A 16,716-nucleotide genomic window follows, 5' to 3' on the forward strand; every position below is an offset into this window, starting at 1 on the left:
GAACGATAATAATAACAAAAATAATAATAATAATAAGTTACAACTTAAATTTAAAATAAAAGAATTATTAGCACTAAAATGTAGCATAGAGATGGTCGCGAGAGGGAAGGATATAGAGAGAAATAGCGATAGAACGAGAAGCCTATCGACAAGTGAGAGACTCGCAGCTCGCAGATCTCACGGTGAGATATCACACGGTGAGAAGAGATCAACAGAGAAGCGCGATTTCAAGAGAGGAGCGACTCGGTGAGATCGCATGTGAGAGTGGCAGGATGGAAACGAAACGCCAAAAGGCGATCAGTTTTTGGACGGACGTAGTGAAGGAGAGTCACAATAAAGGAGTGTTTCAGAAAACTACAAGTGGCGTATTGAAGGATGTTTAGAAACAACGATGACAAGGGCTGCGGTTACGACACAAAGAAAAGCATTTTATTTCCTCGTCGATTGTTAGGTAAGTTTTCATTACCTCGTGTTTAAGTGTTGGTTCGTGTTTAGGTAAGGTTACCAATATCGGGGTCCTTTCCGTTTTAAGTTCGTAGGCTGAAATTTCAGCCTGACAGCTGTTTGCATTGTATAGCAGTTTTCGAGCAGCTATCTAAGTAGTTATAATATGCAGGTGGGCTTATCCCAAGGTGTATGAATTTAGAAGGCTGATTTTTATCGCTTCTGTTTCTGAATGAAGATTTAAAGAGTATTTTGAGTATTCGCCAAGCCTCCAGAAAGCTTGTTTGAAAAAAAGATTTCACCCATCCTGTCAAAAAGTGATATTACCCAAATGACAAGGAGACCCCTAAAAATTGGCCAAAAAATTACAGATTTTTGACAGGATCGGAATTTGGTTCGGATCAAGGTGGATTTAAAAATATCAGGTGGTGGACTCTAGTGCATTTTGACAATTCGTCACTTGACGTAAGGTCCCTAGGATTCAAACTTTGTTTACATTTATTTAATTTGTTCATATAATTTATCTACCCCTTTTTTCGATTAAACATTCTTTAAAAATATATTTTGGACTCTGCGAGTTCTTATTTATCATTAAAACATGGTTTAAAGTATGTTATTTTGTGTTATTCCGTGAATTTATTCTATAATTCATTGTGTTTTCGACATTTGTGATGATAAAAATTAAGAAAGAATTATTTTTTACAATTTTCACATTAACTCCTCATTATCTACGAGCCGCATGGACAATTTACGTGAGATTAGAACTCTTACTCGCAGTTTCGTGCATAAACAAATCATCAAATCTTTTGTTAATATATCTCATTTTGTCGATAAAATCAATAGATACACAAAAATGCACATAATAACAAAGAAATCTGTTCTATTTGCTAAGCTTTGTGTGCGGAAACCAATGGTTAACGGTTCTAAAATAACGTAAAGTCCCTCAACTAAGGCGACCCCCCAAAAGCCCTAATCCACCACCTGATATTTTTAATCCACCTTGGTTCGGATTGAATCAAAATCCGATCTTCTCACCGCGAGGCGACCCAGTGATGAGATGTGAAGAATGAGAAGTGAGATAATATGAGAACTGGAGCATGCGGGACACAAGGTGATTTGATAACAAAATGAAAGTAAAATAAAAACCTTGAATGGACGGGGCAAAAAAATTGATCTTGATTTTATATTAATCTTGCTTGAGATATTGATTTTGCTACATGGGATGATTGTGTATGTGTATGTGTATGTCAAGGATCAATATTGGCACTTGTTTTCCAAGGCGTTGTGCATCGTGTGGAGGGAGCTGAAGAAGAGAAGAAGAGCGAATTGTTAGATTATTGTGAGAGAGAAGAGCATTATAGTTTTAGCATCACATCATCGCTCGATCGAATCGAACTGTGTACGCCCGTCTTGGTATTCCACAATTTTTCCACCATTCCAGTTTGCGTGAAACCATCTCGGGACTTGCTTACCATCCTGTATAGAGCGGTACAAAAGCAGAGGACGAACAAAAACACATACAAAGCCAAACTGAAAATTTGTACAGGTGTGTATACGGAGTGTGAACTTGAGCGCTTTCGAAAAATTGGTATAATATCTTAAATTTCTTTCAATTTTAGGGAACATGGATATTCAGCAAAATAATAAACGCCTGCGATTTTATGGATGAATTAATCCCGAATGAGGAAGAGCAGCAAGGGCAAGCAAGTGCTAGTGAAGTAACTGATAAATCATGTACCGCATCAAACGAAATAATGGAAATGTTGTGGAAAATTCAAGAAACACAATACTCTATCCTTAGCGAATTGAGCCAACAAAAATTAGAAATTTTAGAGATCTAAGAAAGCCAAAATCTATTTCAAGAAAAGATAGCTAAACAATCGAAAAACATTTTCCAACTACAAGTTTACTACCCTAACTACCCTAAAATTCCTTTGGTTCCATATACAAATCTTTTAGAACTTTCCAGATCCATTGGTAGCAATTCATTGAAAGAGGCAACTGAAAAAGACGTTCTTGATTTTTTCAAATTGAAATTGCGATACGGAAAAGATCGTTTAAATTTAAAAAAAACACATAAGTTACATAGAAAAGGTTTTAAATATGTATCTAAAAGATTTATGGGCAGGACCGCTTTTTTGCTGCAATCTGTAAATAATTTTGTCGCAATTAATGAATTAACCTGGTTAATTCCTCGTGTTTTTGTTTATTCATCACCTTATACATTATTTCATCCATCCTTCACATTCACAGAAATATAACGTTAAACGTTAGAACTATATTGAGCCAGAACAAATGTGTTGAATTTATGTTTATATAATAAGTTGCGAATAATATTAGCAGATATAGGCATTACGCGGGGCCGTCGAGCACCGGTTTTTTGCGGGGAGTCAGTCTTTACTGACATGAGCTGAGGTGGAACGAACTATTCGAAGCGGACTGATTTGATCGTCCAGGCGATCATGGAAACCCGGAAGGAGTTTCCCTTACTGGAAATGTTGGAGTTTAGAAGCCTTACCTTGGGTAGGGGGACATAACTAAACTCTTGAAATAAGTTGGTACACGAAGGTTTTAGGAAGCGTAACGTCCTATCTTGGCAGTCCGAACGAATCTGACTTGCCACGGTCGGAATTGGTTTTATTTATACTCAATGGGTTTCGAAATATTGTGTGGTATATCACTTTTAGTGTACAATTGAAAAAGGGGTGTTTTGTTGGAACTGTAACTTTTATTTATATTCTCTATAATTTTCTCTATAATTGGACAGAGTTTCCCCTTATGAAGTCTAACTTTTCTCTGCCTATCCTAAATCCTATCCCGCTATTTATACTAAAATTTCCCTATCTAATCCTAGCTTAATTCATTTACTTCCTATGTATCCTTAATTCCGTCTTATGCCTAATTTCCTATGCTACCTATTCTATCCTTATCTTTTCGTATTAGCTATCCTATTCTAACCTATACTAACACGCTTCTACCAATCACAACTATTCCTATAAAGATAGCTTACTATAATTTCTGCTATATAGCTTACTATAATTATATTCATTACGCCTATGTGTATGCGCCACACCTCCCCCCTTTAGAAATGAAAATCGTATAGCATAGATTTTCATCGTTTGACTAACCTATTTTTATGTACAGTACTTTCCTTTTTGCTGTATTTGCTTACGATTGTACAATTTGGGTTTTGTATTTTAGAAACAATATATGGACCTAAATATAAAGGATCTAGTTTTCTCCTGTTTTCGTTCTTTAAGTACACCTCATCTCCTGGTTCAATTATTAGCGGGTTGATGCTGCAGTTTGGAGCGATGTATCTTTTTTCTTTTTGCTCAATTAATTTCTTTCGCGCTACTTCGTTTAATTTCTGTAGTTTGTACTTTAATTCATTGTAATAAAGTTCGTGATTATACACAGGTTCTATTTTGCCTGTCACCATGTCTTGTGGGAGATTTGCTTTTCTCCCAAATAATAGTTCAAATGGCGTATAGCCAGTATCTGTATGTGCTGTGGTGTTGTAAGTAAACTCATAGAATTTGACCCAGTTATCCCAATCATCGCCATGCTCGTTGGTAAATGCTCTCAAATATTCGTTTAAAGTTCTATGGTTCCGTTCTAAAGCGCCTATTGTTTGTGGGTGATAAGCAGTCGCAAACGTCTGTTTGATCCCCAGTGCTTCTGCTACTTTTTTCAACACTTCGTTGTTGTATTCTAGACCTTGATCCGACCGCATTTCTGCAAATTTACCGTATGTTAAAATGACATTCTCTATGAGAGCTCTTGCTATTGTGTTGGCCTCTTTATTTCCTGTTGGTATCAAGATTACATATTTTGTGAGGTCACATTGTACAGTAACAGCGTACCTGTTGTGCTTGGCTGTTTTTGGAAGAGGGCCCACTGTATCTATTGAAATTATTTCGAACGGCCTTAAGGGTGTCGTTGTTACTACTGGCTTCTCTATTGTGTGTCGTGTTATTTTGTTTATCTTACACATTTCGCAGTTTTTAACGAAGCCTTTTATATCTTCTTTCATGTTTTTCCATTTATATTTGTCTCTTATTTTTAGATAGAGGCGATATTGCCCAACATGTCCTCCCGAAGGTAGCATGTGATAATTGTGTAGAATTACTTCTATTTCTTTTCTTGCTGTTATCCACTTAGGTGGTACAAATCCAATAATCTCGCAACCGAAAATGGTTCTATCTACGATTTCCTTAATGGTTTGAGGCGAGTATTGAGTAAAAATTTCGTCTTCCATGGAGATAGCTAATTTGTCTCTATTAAGCTTTTTTGCATAAGTACATAATCTTAGAAGAGCAGCCTCGAATGCCTGACTTCCATTCTGGTTTAATCTGATTATTGTACCTTCTAGTTCCTTGTTGTAGTTGTTGTTAAAAAGTGTTATTTTAATTGAATCTTTATTTATTTTTGACTGAATTTTTAATAATTTACTAACCTCTGATGGGTTCTCTGTGTTCCAAAATGCTGGTTTGCCTATCTTCTCGTTTGTGTCGTTTTGTGTTACAGGATTTGTTTCCTCTCTATTAGCTCTAGTCATTGCCCTAGTCTTTACTACTAAAGCTTGATTGTTGTTGGCCTCATTAGTGCATTCTTGCAATGATTTCAGACGATCAGAGGTTGTTACTATTCTTGAGAGTGCGTCAGCCCCAACGTTAGTTTTACCGGCTACGAATTCTACTTCAAATTCAAACTCCTCAAGGTCCAATCTCATTCGTGTTAGTTTGGAGGTCGGATTTTTCATGTTGAACAGAAAAACTAGGGGTCTATGGTCGATACGAATTTTAAATTTTCGACCATAGACATAAGGTTTGAAATAATTGATAGCCCAATGTATAGCTGTCAATTCCTTTTCTATGGTTGGCTTGTTTTTCTCACCCTTGGTAAAGCTTAAAGAAGCAAATGCCACAGGATGGTCATTTCCTTCGCATATTTGCGATAGTATGGCCCCACATGCCGTGTCCGACGCATCAGTAGTGATAATGAATTCTTTTGTAAAATCAGGATATTTGAGGACCATAGGTGATAGAAGGTTGTTGCGAAGGGTATCAAAAGCTTGTTGACATTCGGACGACCAATTGAATATTTTTCCCTTTTTTAACAATTCGTTTAAAGGTTTCGCGATTTCCGCAAAGTTACGAATGAATTTACGGTAGTAATTGCAAAAAGCAACAAATCTTCTAACTTCGTCTGAGTTAACTGGTTTGGGGTAATTTTTAATTGCTTCAAATTAGGATTCGTCAGGATATATTCCCTTGTCTGTAATTTTGTGCCCAAGGTAAGTAACTTTGGTTTGGAAGAATTTACATTTTTGAGGATTTAATTTAAGATTATAATGCCGTAGTCTATCAAAAACTTTCTTTAAATTATCAAGGTGGTGCTTAGTAGTGCAACCTGTTATGATTATATCATCGATGTAAACGAACGCGCTCTCAGGGGTTAACCCAGCCATTGCTATTGTAATCATGCGCTGAAAACTATTTGGGCTCACGTTTAGTCCAAAGGGTAACCTTTTGAATTGATAGTGGCCTGTAGCGGTGGAAAACGCAGTATACTTCCGCGATTCTTTATCCAAAGGTATTTGGTGGAAACCTGACATGAGATCTAGTGTTGTGAAATATTTTGCCCTGCCGAGTTGATCTAATATTTCATCGATCCTGGGCAATGGAAATTTATCTGGCATTATTTTTTTATTTAATTGCCGGTAATCTACGACAAGTCTTCATTTTTTCTCTGTCTCTGATTTTTTCGGAACTAACAATATTGGGGAATTATAGGATGATACTGAATGCTCGATAATATCATTTTTTAACATTTTATCGACTTGTTGTTTTATTTCATCTGATTGGGAATGAATTTGTTTATAATTCGGAACGAAACACGGTATGTTGTCTTTTAGCTGTATCGATTGTTTGTAAAAATTATTAATGGAAATTTTATCTTCATTTACGCAGAACAGGTCTGTATATTTTGCTAGGAGGTTCTTTAAGCAACTTTCTATGTATTGTGGGACATTTTTCATATTTATGCTATTTATTATACTATCAAATCTGGTTATTTCCTTGTTACCAGAGGGTTTTGTAACATTATAATTTTTCACTTGATCGACTTGGGGTCTGAAGAACTTATGGTTGATGAAAATGTTTTTCTCAGTTGTGTTTATAAATTTTACGTATTGGTTTTCCTTCGATATGATTGAATTGCCACAAAATAATCCTGGCCTTATTTCTTCTGCAAACACAATAGAATCTTCGTCGATGTTTGGCAGTTTTACTTTTCGTATCACTTCACTTCGCGTGGGTAATATGAAACCATCATTGGATTTATCTTCTATGGGTTGGCAGACGGCCATGCCATTGTGAGTAAAATTGAGTAGCCAATGCTCATAATCAATTACACATCTATAGTTTGCAAAAAAATCTCTGCCCAAAATGCCATCTGCCCCAATATCTAATTCTTTTGGTATCAAGTGGAATTGGTGTTTGACAGACGTCTCTCCGAAATGTATTGTTGTAAAAGTAGTGGCTAAAGTATCTATTGTATGAGTAGTTATACCTGTCAGATTAATTTTGTTTTGCGCAGATATGTGTTGGTTGGACTTGATTTTATTTATTTTAAACAAAGAAACATCTGCTCCGGTGTCTATGATTAGGTGACTGTATTCTTCTGTTGACATTTCTACTCTTACTTTGATAAGGTTATTGGCATTTAGATTTATGGCTAAGATTGGTAATCGGTATGCTGCGGGTTTTCTTCTAAAAAATGTTCTTGTTCTGTGGCTTGTGTAGTGTAAATCCTGTTATTGTTTCTGTTGGTATTTCTGAAAAATCGTCGGTTATTGGTGTAGTGAAAATTATTATGTTGATGCCGATTATTTGTTTGCCAATTTGAAGTAAAATTTCCTCTATTTTGTGACCTGTTGTACGTATTACGAGTGTACTGATTTGAATATCTATTGTCAAAGGAGCGATTGGGAGCACTAAAGTTTTTTCTAAATGCGAACACTTGTTGAGCTGAATTGTGCATTCTTTCGCTTTCTAGTGCCTTTTCTGTTGCATCTGATATAGAGGTGTACTGACCTGCTTGTAATATAATCCTTGTTTCCGTGAGTTTGACCTTGTCAATAAGTGTTTCTATTCCTCGCTTGACTGCCATGTCGTTAGCCACTTGCTCCGGTATGTTTTGTTTGAGATACATCACTTTTAATTTTGTACATAGTATCTCCACTTCGTCACATAGGGTCTTCGTGTCTGTATGGCATATCGATTTTAATTCTGCTATAACCTTGTCGGGGTTTATTTTTTCTTGGCATCGTGATTTTACATCCTGTATAAGGGTTTCAAAATCAGTTATGTTTGGTGCTAACCCTAGTTGAGCTTTACCTGTTAATCGTGTTTTGAGGAACTCTACTAGTATGTGCTTCGTGTCTTTCGGAAAAAGCTTCCTTAATAAATTTGCTGAACCCAGAAAATTTTCTAAGCTGTCCGCATTTCCGTCATATAATTGTACTAATGTTGCTGCGGTTTTTATATCAAAATCCTCCATGGTTTTCCTTTTCCAACGGCGTAATGCAATGCTAATCTTAACAAGTGTTTTAAATTTAAATTGGACTTTATTTTGTAATTGAAACTTTATGTACGAATTAATGTTGTTGTAGCTGATATTTGCAAATTTAGTAATTGTTTCTAATTCTACTGGCGCCTCTGCTATCTTTAATTTGAATACTAAATTTTTTATTTTTTCGAACGTGTTGTTTGCAGTGACACCATAGTGTTCAATCAAACATCTGCGAAACTTTTTATCACCCGGCGCTAATTTTTCTTCAATATCTTGTAGTCTTTTTTAATATTGTTTGATCTTAGGTAACATTTAAACGAGCATGTCGACTATTTTAAGGCAACGAAGGTAAATAATCGTGAAGGGGTATATTGAATAGTGATTTTTTTTTCTATATATGTATGCATATATATTTAATTTTTTATATATATTTTTTTTTATAATTTTTTTTTTGCGCGAGAAAAAAAATTAATTGAGCAATTACAATTATATTTTAACCCTTAATCCTTAGCTCCTTAGTATAATTAAACCCAAAAATATTCTTTGTAACCCAATTCTATTTCACTACGCATATCCTACCTTACGGGGGGGAGGGGTCATTATCGTATTTCGCTGCTGCATTTGCCGTCCGATATTCTCGAACACTTCATACGTCGTCAACTGCTCTCGCCAAACGCCGTCCGCTGCTCTCGTTAATTCTCACCTTCCGCTGCCGTCGTCACAACACACTTCTCGTACCGCTCGCTGATAATGTGATGCACTTCTCTTACTGCTCGTTTCTCTCATCGTACACTTCTCTTTCCGTTCACTGCTGTCGTCACACAGTATACTCCTGCCTTCAACCGCCGTCGTCGCACACTTCTCGTACTGTTCACTGCTGTCGTCACACAGTATACTCCTGCCGTTTACCGCCGTCGTCGCACACTTCTCGTACTGTTCACTGGCCTGGTGGTACACTTCTCATATTGTACACTGCACTCGCCGTACAGATCACTACTTTTGTCGCACACTTCTCGTACTGTTCACTGGCCTCGTCGTACACTGTACACTGCACTCGCCGTACAGATCACTACTTTCGTCGCACTCTTCTCATGCCTTCGACTGCTGATGATGATAGCAATCCACCACTCTCATTACGCCCGCTTTTACGCTATTAATTTTCTCACACCTCTGTTCTCTCCGACTATTACCGATCACTATTTGCCGTGGTGTGCTATTCCCGTACGGTTCTTATTTTTTTTTTCTCTTGCTCTTGACACGCATTCGATTTCATCTGACCGCTTGGGAATCTAGTCCTGATTCGACGTGATCCTCGGTCGTTGCTCCAAACGTCGGTCAATGTACTCTCAAGCACACTTGCTAGCTTCGGGTTTGCGTAGTCGAGGAATTACACACGTTACCGTTAGACTTTTTTTTTTGTATACCGATGGATGTTTTGTTGTTGGTATTCTGTGCACATCCGATTTGGTATTGCGTGGATTTATCACAGATTCGTGTCGTCGTTGGATTTCACGATCACGGTCGCCATGTGGTATATCACTTTTAGTGTACAATTGAAAAAGGGGTGTTTTGTTGGAACTGTAACTTTTATTTATACTCTCTATAATTTTCTCTATAATTGGACAGAGTTTCCCCTTATGAAGTCTAACTTTTCTCTGCCTATCCTAAATCCTATCCCGCTATTTATACTAAAATTTCCCTTTCTAATCCTAGCTTAATTCATTTACTTCCTATGTATCCTTAATTCCGTCTTATGCCTAATTTCCTATGCTACCTATTCTATCCTTATCTTTTCGTATTAGCTATCCTATTCTAACCTATACTAACACGCTTCTACCAATCACAACTATTCCTATAAAGATAGCTTACTATAATTTCTGCTATATAGCTTACTATAATTATATTCATTACGCCTATGTGTATGCGCCACAATTGGTTTTGGAATGTGTTTTTGTCCTAATTAAAGGTTATTGATATGAGGTACAATTTGTTCATTGTATCGGAGTGAGGTGTCTGTCAATTTGTGCTTATGCTGCGCTTTTAGTGTTTTTACAAAGGTTCTGGAAAGTATAAACTGTTCTAGCCAAATAACGAGTGCGTTCGTCGATCATTGCCTACACTGCGCTTTTAGCAATAAGTTGCTATGCGTTCTCTGTTTGTCCACTTTGCTGCAGTAACGCTTGAATTGCTTATGTTGCGCGTTTCGGTTGTTTTCGATAAATGTCTCAATGGTTTTTTCTATGGATGGTATAGTCTAGGTATGTTGCTATGGTGTGGATTGATTTGCTGATGTAATATAATAAATGTGTTGCAATAGTGTGATTTGGCTTTCCGAAGTGTGTTACAATGTGTCTATAGCTGATAGTGTGTATTATAATAAGTTCTGTATAGCAGATATGCTATACATTGAATATAAAAGAAAACTCTGGCAAAGAAAATTGATTTTAACACATTAACTTACATAAACTTATATTATATTTTTAAATATACTCCTTATATTCTACTATCATTAAACTAATCTTACGACAAATTTGAGACAGAGAATTTAATCCGCCTCTGGATTAAGTCCGACCTAATACCGGGTCTACTTGGTTGCTTATGATCTATAGCTTAATCTACTGAACCTTCTTAACCTACTTAACCTACTTAACCTAAATAACCTACCTAATCTTTTTAACCTACTTAACCGTATTAACCTAACCAAGGCTTTTTATGTTAAGATATGTATTAATGGCGTAAAATGTACTTTAGTCCCTGTTCGTATTGTCTTAATTGCTACCATTTTATATTTAATATCAGTTATTGAAATAGTTCGAAGCGTTGTTGGAATGTCGTTTTTGTATCCAATATAGGGGCCCTTTCCGTTTGAAGCTCGTAGGCTGAAATTTCAGCCTGTCAGCTATTTGCATTGTATAGCAGTTTTCGAGCAGCTATCTAAGTGAGTACAATATACAGGTGGCCTTATCCCAAGGTGTATCAATCTAGAAGGCTGATTTTTATCGCTTCTGCTTCTGAAGGAAGATTTTAAGAGTGTTTTGAAAATTCGTCAAGCCTTCAGAAAGCTTGTTTGAGAAAAAGTTTTTACCCGTTTTGCCAAAAAGTGATGTTCAAAATTGGTTATGAAAAAATGCTATGAGACCACCTTGACTACATACACTTTGATTCCAGATTCCACCACCTGATCTCTTTAATGCACCTTGGGATAAATGTAAACAAACCCGTGTTTTCGAGCAGGTACTCGAATCTAATTCTAGTTTTGTGGCTAGAATAATCTAGACTGAAATTTGCAGGCTAGTTTTTTGTGTGATTTTGTATGGAGTGTTTACATGATTTCAGCCTCCAACTGTCGAACTCCATACAAAAAACTTACTAGAATCGTGAAGGCCCCCATATTTATAGATTTTATCGGAGGCAATAGGAATAGTAAAGGCTTGAAAACGTCTTACCAAAGGATATCCATGTACAACGACTGATCCTGATTCCTCGATGGCTTTTTCGTTCTTAACTATGATATTTCTTTTTGTTAAAAACCAAGAATCCTTAAATTTTTTCCTTAACAAAAATCCTTGCCTAACTTGCAAAATTGTCTCATCCTTCTTTATTTTAAGTGTAGGATACGTCATACTTTCCTGGTTTCTTTGCCTGCGCCTACATGTACGGTCCAAAACAGCCGAAGTCATACAAAATCATGAAAAAGTCTGCGCCTTCACGTTCCGGCTACTCCGTCGGCTAAACCCGACCTTTACCGAGCCAACCCGAATAGATGGGTTCGTTAAACATGTTTGCGTATCTGGTAGCAGCATTTGTACTGCTTACCTGCCGTATGCCGCTGTGATACCGAACGAGACGCATAAACAACGCGTCTAGAGGACATGTGTAGCCGTGAGGAATGTTTTCTGTGTCTCTTTTGCCTTGTCCTTGCCTTTAGATCCTGATGGGTGAAGCATGCATACCTTTCGGGTACGTTCGTGGTATAAGCCCTGTTCCTCTCATGTTATTGGTGAAGATACAATCGTATGCAATCGGCTCTGCATTCGGGCGTGGGCTGGCCCGTGGACGCCGTTTGTACGCACTCTTTGAGCTGCAGTGTCTATGTCTCGCAACAATATAATTTTTCCTATCGCTTGATGCAAACTTCGGTAGCCAGATTTTACGTGAATATGTTTGATTATTTGTTACATATTTTCACAGGAATGTGTCGACAAAGTAATCAGAGGGCCTAAATTGTTAACCTCTTCGTATACAACACTATAATCCTCAACAAATTTCCTCAACAATGTACCGGCATACTCCCACTGGTCCTTAAATGCCCATGATGATAATATAGTTATAGCGCAATACAATAATTTAAAATGTTCGTATGCTATTCTACCTATTCTATCTTGCAAAACAACTATACCTGCGTAATGTAAAAAACTACCGAATTCTGTACCTTTCCAAAAGTGAAGATAATTAAGAGACCTAAACTTCCTATGAATTTCTATGGGCAACAGTATACTTATAAGCTCTTCTGATATTTCATCTATGTCTTCCTTGCACCATTTTTTTAAAAGGGGAAAGAGCTCCTTCGACCCAGCCTAGCAGAAGCTTGAAAACAATACCCAATTGTATTAAATGTAATAAATCGCTCGTAGCTATACCTTTTATCATGTCGAACTTTTTTAGATCTGTAAGAGGAGTTTTAGCTCTTCAATAGCCTGTAGAACTGGGTTTTTCTTCTCTAAATTCCTTATCTGTTCTTCGTGGAGCTGTTGTATCCTCGAAAATAACTTTTTTTGGTGTTTTTAGGGAAGTACCACAGCATTTACATTTCAAACACCCATGTACTCCGTTGTAGTAGCAAACTTCTGCAATAAAATTGTACAACGAAATTCATACACATTATTAAAATAAAAATAAAAGCGCGATTCCAATTACTCACGTTTAATAAATGCGCGTGCAGGCGAGTCAGCAATTATGACTATAACCGAAACAGTTATTTTTGCCGTTTAGGTTCATTTTGTGATCATGTAGCCTATTTAGTTCCCCCACCAAAGGTCTCAGGAATGGCTCAACATCGGATGGTTTTGAAGTGCTGCAAAATATTCCAACCACCATAACAGGAACATTCGGCATATTGTGCAACTGCATCAGTATAGGCCACATCTGTATTGCGCAGCGGTTATCAATGAGTATTCCATCCACTGAAAGATTCAACTCAAATTCATCTTCTGATACGTCCACACCATTGAATAAAAATAAAAGAAAATGATAGTATCGTTAGAAAGGCATTACTCAATTACTTTAACAATAAATAGTTTACCGGAAATAATGCTGAAAACAACATTCAACGCCTTGGTACCACATTTCACCTCCACCTTAGTTATCTGCTGGCTGACGTTCACCGGAGCTTTCAGTAATGTCCTAACATACTGAGGAAGAGATGAAAAAGCAGAAAGAGAAGACGCTTTTCGCAGTATTGCAAGTAAACTATTGCTTCCGCTACGAGCAACTTTATTGCGAATCAACCAAGTTCGCAAAGAGTCTCGTAGCTTCGCGCTTTCTGGATCAGTTTTCAGGCTCGCCTCCTCCAAAAACTCTGCCTCCAAAAACTCTCCCTCCAAATACTCTTCCTCTAAATACTCTTCGCCATCAGTATCTTCGGTGTGGATGGATCCTTCATCGCTAGCACGTTCGTCATCATTATTGTTTTCGTCCAAATACTCCTCTTCCATTGATGCCACAGGACCTTCACAGGGCAATTCATTGCAACATCTACAATTATTCAAGAAGAAGAGATGTTAGTTGATTTTTTAATTCATTTCAATCAAGTAAAACCATACTAAGTCAAGCAAATACCCTCGGCAGATTGCTGAGCTGCTGGCTGGCTGCTGGGTCCGGCAGGATCATTTTGCAATGCCCACTCTTTTTCAAACTGCTCTTCCAGTTTCGAGGCTTTTTTTATAAAGCTCTCCACTTCGCTTTAACTTTTTCGGGAACATTTTCGACGACTAAATCTTCGGTCTGAAATGGCAAATAAAAAAAAAAAAACAACACTTCTACGGATCTTTTAATGTTCAAAACAGTTTGGTTTTGTTGAACGAATTTTCGATGAGCAAACATTTTTTTTTGCTTTGGCGCAACGTAAATTCGTTCGGCAATTGTTTATAACTTTATCACTCCTAAAACTTTAAAACGTTATAGACAATTTCGAGATAAACGTAAATTGATTCGCAGAGCGACACATGCAGTCTCGTGAACAACAAGTGTTTTGGCACTTTAATCTACCGCGGCTCATTGTCTCACCTCCATCGGGTATCCACATATACCACATAACCCCACAGCTCACCATGCAGCACGCAGTTCAACTCACATGAGCAAGATAGGCAGCCGATCCTAAATCCGACCTCACTATCATGTGGTAAGGCATCTCATCGAATCGTTGAAGCGCGCCAGATCGTCTCATGAGAAAATTTAGCGCTAGCCAGAATGCTCACTATGCAAACCTCTGCAGCTCACCATGGCGATGAGAAAGACAATGCTCGCTCAGTATGGGGGAGGCAGACAAAGGCAGCGTCTCAGTATGGAAACGTCAAGCTGTCATCGGGCTCGCTATAGTGAGATCAAGGATAATGTATTTAGAAGGTTGATTTTTATCGCTTTTGCTGGGCGACATTGTGGGGGACATCTGTCATTCTCTGCATACAAATTTCATTACCCCGCACCAACCCTCCCCGATTTTTATAACGGAGCCCCCGGAAGAAAAATGTCAAGTCGAGAAATGTCATTTTGCTCTGAACAACTTCACCTTGTCATTTATAACACCTTGAGTGAGATGCTGTCCCAAGTACCCAAATGACAATGGGACCCCCTAAAAATTGGCCAAAAATGTCAAATTTTTGACAGGATCGGATTTTGGATCGTCAGCAAGGTGGATTAAAAATATCAGGTGGTGGATTAGGGCCTTTGGGGGGTCGCCATCGTTGAGGGACTTTACGTCATTTTAGAACCGTTAACCATTGGTTTTCACACACAAAGCTTAGCAAATAGAACAGATTTCTGTTTTATTATGTTGATTTTTGTGTGTCTATTGATTTTATCGACAAAATGAGATTTATTAACAAAAGATTTGATGATTTGTTTATGCACGAAATTTAAAATCATGTGAGTAAGATTTCTTATCTTACGTAAATTGTCCATGCGGCTCGTAGATAATGAGGAATTCATGCGAAAATTGAAAAATATAATGATTTCTTAGTTTTTATCATCAAAAATGTTGAAAACACAATGAATTATAGAATATATTCACGGAATAACACAAAATAACATACTTTAAACCATGTTTTAATGTTAAATAAGAATTCGCAGAGTCCAAAATATATTTTTAAAGAATGTTTAATCGAAAAAAGGGGTAGATAAATTATATGAACAAATTAAATAAATTTAAACAAAGTTTGAATCCTGGGGACCTTACGTCAAGTGACGAATTGTCAAAATGCACTAGAGTCCACCACCTGATATTTTTAAATCCACCTTGATCGTCAATGAGGCGAAACAATGAGTGAGAAGTGAAGAGTGAGTAGTGGGAGAATGTACATTCTCACGCGATAATGAAGGAAAGTGAGAAAAATCGAGTGTCGTGATTTTCGCTCATTTTTACAATTTTATTTTTTACTCGCTTGCACTTGCCGATCCTTCCTCTACGCAATTTATCACAAGACTGAACTCATTCCTCACTGTCAGATTCCGCATGCCGCACTTTTTGTTTTCGCTCGCTTGTCTCTCGGTTCCTTTCCTTTTGTTTGGTCTCTCTCTCTCCGTCTTTCGCCTTATTTCAAATTTCTATGCGCTGCCCGTTAGGTAATACAGTTTCCTCCCGTCTCCTATTTTCTGACCTTTCCCCAATGCTTGGATATTTAATTCCTGCTATACGTCTCTCAACTCCTACAACGAGGTGGATTGAAAGTTACTTAAAATTGCAGGACCCTACTAGCAAAGAGAATGTAAAAGTGTGCGTGTTTCAGGTTAGGGGCAAGTAGAAGCAGGCGGAGACGGCTGGAAATACGCGGAATTGCTCGGAGGCGAGAGCGTGTTTTGGTTTCTACATAGTTTTTGCACTCACACAACTACACATGTGTGAATGTGTGCGTTCACTTTCAGGCTGCGCGCTCAGTTTGGTGTGCTCGTCGTTGCACGTGCATTCCTCCATCTCGCTTTTACAACTTTTGATCGCAGTACCCCGAGCTTTCTCACTCTGACTTACGTGAATAAATTTTCAGCGACGCAGACAAGTTGACACTTCGAAAATTTTCTATCTTTAATCCACTAGCGTTTGCGTGAAACAAGTGTTTTCAATAGTGTTTATTTTAGCGTTCGATATTTAAAGTTTTGCTAGTTATACAATGTTTTGTGAAATATGTGAAATGCTTTAAGGAGTGTGCAACTACGTTTTAAGAAAGTGCAGTGTTTGTGAACAAAGGTAAGAAAAAGTAACGTGAGTTTTTGTTTGTTACTTGTTGTACATTACATATTGTTTGTTGTTGTTGTTGTTCAAAACGTGTTATTTGTACCCTTCTGGTACCTGGTTTGTCGTATCATATAAAAACTCTGATACACGAATAAGGGTACGATTTTTATTTTTCCTTAGTTATATATTTTTACCTAACAAAGTATCGGTTATTATCCTTACCTTGTCATAAAAAATACCTGTCAAAG

At 37.4% G+C, this 16,716-nt stretch overlaps 1 pseudogene; it reads right to left on the reverse strand.

Annotated features, from left to right (window-relative positions):
- Positions 1–11,116: 11,116 nt before the first annotated feature.
- Positions 11,117–13,251, reverse strand: LOC133391029 (uncharacterized; annotated as a pseudogene).
- Between the last annotated feature and the right edge of the window lie 3,465 nt (positions 13,252–16,716).

The sequence above is a fragment of the Anopheles gambiae genome, chromosome X (assembly GCF_943734735.2).
Source record: "Anopheles gambiae chromosome X, idAnoGambNW_F1_1, whole genome shotgun sequence".
Classification (NCBI taxonomy): Eukaryota; Metazoa; Arthropoda; class Insecta; order Diptera; family Culicidae; genus Anopheles; species Anopheles gambiae.